The sequence below is a fragment of the Ascidiella aspersa genome, chromosome 5, assembly GCF_963924565.1.
Source record: "Ascidiella aspersa chromosome 5, kaAscAspe10.2, whole genome shotgun sequence".
Taxonomy (NCBI): domain Eukaryota; kingdom Metazoa; phylum Chordata; class Ascidiacea; order Phlebobranchia; family Ascidiidae; genus Ascidiella; species Ascidiella aspersa.
In genome coordinates, this window is record NC_139451.1 from 10,809,612 (window position 1) to 10,812,111 (window position 2,500).

Below are 2,500 nucleotides of genomic sequence, written 5' to 3' on the forward strand. Positions count from 1 at the left end.
AAGCGCGACCGAGACGAAGAGGGCTGGGCACTGAGAACAGTCCCCGACCCACGACGCCCCAGCCGGCACCGGGCGCTCGGCCCCGAAGGGCAGACGCGGCGATCTCTCCTCGCCCGAACGGCGGGCCGACGGACACGCGCGCCTATAGTACCCGACCGAGGCCGGGTTACCTTGCGCGCGGCCTTCTCGCCGCCGTCCAGACGGTCGCGGCCTTCGCCCGGCGCTAGTGCGCTGTCCCCGATCGGGCGGCGCCGCCGGCGGCCCGTGAGGGTCCGCACGACAACGTCGCCGACAGGGGGCCGGCTGAAAGCGACCGGGCGACCCGACAGGCCCTCCCGTTTGCCTCTCGACGGTTTCACGTACTCTTTAACTCTCTCTTCAAAGTGCTTTTCAACTTTCCCTCACGGTACTTGTTCGCTATCGGTCTCGTGACCGTATTTAGCCTTAGATGGAGTTTACCACCCGCTTTGGGCTGCATTCCCAAACAACCCGACTCTGGGAAGACGCCGTAGCGCGCCCGCCTGTCGCCGCCATGGGCCTGACACCCGCTCTGGGAAAAGGCCTCGATCAGAAGGACGCGGGCGACCGGCGAAGCGCGCCGTGACGAATTCCGTACGCCACAATTCCGCGCACTCCAAAAGCGCGCGGATTCGGCGATGGGCACATCCCGCTTCACTCGCCGTTACTGAGGGAATCCTCGTTAGTTTCTTTTCCTCCGCTTAGTAATATGCTTAAATTCAGCGGGTAGCCTCGTCCGACCTCAGGCCGAAAGTAAGGACCGGGACTATTCTTCCCGTTCCGCGCTCGCCGTCGGCGCCGCGCGCCGCCGCGCACCTCGATTCCCGCCCTTGAGCCGCCAGCCGTTGGCCTCTTCGAGGTCGACTCGCCGCCGCCGCGCGGGATTCTGGTCGCGATCGTCGCGCATCGTGCCGTGCTGTCTTGAGCGGGACGGGCGCTCGCGCGTCCGACGCCGCAGCAGCCGCGCGGAGAAATCCCCGCGCGGAACGTTTGCAACGCGACCCTGAGGCGGGCGCGGCCCCGGGATTGACCCGAGGCCGCAATTTGCGTTCAGAACGTCGATGCTCAATGTGTCCTGCAATTCACACTAATTCACGCAGCTAGCTGCGTCCTTCATCGACTCACGAGCCGAGTGATCCACCGCCAAGAGCCATCCACGATTGTTTCGCTCGCACAGTGCCTCGCACTATAGGGTGACAAAATAGACCGCGCCGAGCGGTCGGCCAGGCCGACGCTTGAAGCCGGAGCGCGCGGCACCGCGGCACTCGACGCGCAAACATTACCGGGTGACCGAATCGCCGGCCGGCGCGCCGCTCCTCGCGGGTCGGGCGCCGGGTAGCAAAGACTTTTTCTCTCGCTTGTCCGAGTTTCGCGTTCGCCGAAGCGTTTGCGAGACCGTTAATGATCCTTCCGCAGGTTCACCTACGGAAACCTTGTTACGACTTTTACTTCCTCTAAATGATCAAGTTAGATCGTCTTCTCGGACGCCGGCTCGACCGTTGCCGGCCGCGCCAGGTCCAATCGGAGGACCTCACTAAACCATTCAATCGGTAGTAGCGACGGGCGGTGTGTACAAAGGGCAGGGACGTAATCAACGCGAGCTAATGACTCGCGCTTACTGGGAATTCCTCGTTCAAGGGAAATAATTGCAATTCCCTATCCCTAGCACGACCGGGGTTCAGCGGGTTACCCAGACCTGTCGGCCAAGGCGAGCACATGCTGATCCGGTCAGTGTAGCGCGCGTGCGGCCCCGAACATCTAAGGGCATCACAGACCTGTTATTGCTCAATCTCGTGTGGCTAAACGCCACTAGTCCCTCTAAGAAGTTAGACGCCGACCGATTGGGTCGCGTAACTAGTTAGCAAGCCAGAGTCTCGTTCGTTATCGGAATTAACCAGACAAATCGCTCCACCAACTAAGAACGGCCATGCACCACCACCCACAGAATCAAGAAAGAGCTCTCAATCTGTCAATCCTCACTGTGTCCGGGCCGGGTGAGATTTCCCGTGTTGAGTCAAATTAAGCCGCAGGCTCCACTCCTGGTGGTGCCCTTCCGTCAATTCCTTTAAGTTTCAGCTTTGCAACCATACTTCCCCCGGAACCCAAAGACTTTGGTTTCCCGCAAGCTGCCGGAGAGGTCGTAAAACTAACGCCCCCCGATCGCTAGTTGGCATCGTTTATAGTCAGAACTAGGACGGTATCTGATCGTCTTCGAACCTCTGACTTTCGCTCTTGATTAAAGAAAACATTCTTGGCAAATGCTTTCGCAGTCGTTCGTCTTGCGCCGATCCAAGAATTTCACCTCTAACGGCACAGTACGAATGCCCCCGTCTGTCCCTCTTAATCATTACCTCGCGCTCCGAAAACCAACAAAATAGAACCGAGGTCCTATTCCATTATTCCATGCACCATTATTCAGGCGAATCGCCTGCTTTGAACACTCTAATTTTTTCAAAGTAAACGTTCCGGCCGCCGCCGACAC

The 2,500-nt window shown here is 59.4% G+C and overlaps 2 non-coding genes and 1 pseudogene across 2 annotated transcripts in view; all 3 read right to left on the reverse strand.

The window, feature by feature from the left end:
• LOC146143347 (large subunit ribosomal RNA) overlaps positions 1–768 on the reverse strand; it is a 4,592-nt pseudogene extending 3,824 nt beyond the window's left edge.
• Positions 769–1,016: 248 nt separating this feature from the next.
• On the reverse strand, positions 1,017–1,170 carry LOC146143348 (5.8S ribosomal RNA). Its single transcript, XR_014501098.1, has one exon. It is a non-coding gene; the product is annotated as a 5.8S ribosomal RNA (ribosomal RNA).
• A 247-nt stretch (positions 1,171–1,417) lies between these two features.
• The window catches only part of LOC146143349 (small subunit ribosomal RNA), a 1,811-nt gene continuing 728 nt past the window's right edge, over positions 1,418–2,500 (reverse strand). The window contains exon 1 of the ribosomal RNA XR_014500324.1: positions 1,418–2,500. This exon is cut by the window's right edge and continues 728 nt beyond it. This is a non-coding gene — a ribosomal RNA (small subunit ribosomal RNA).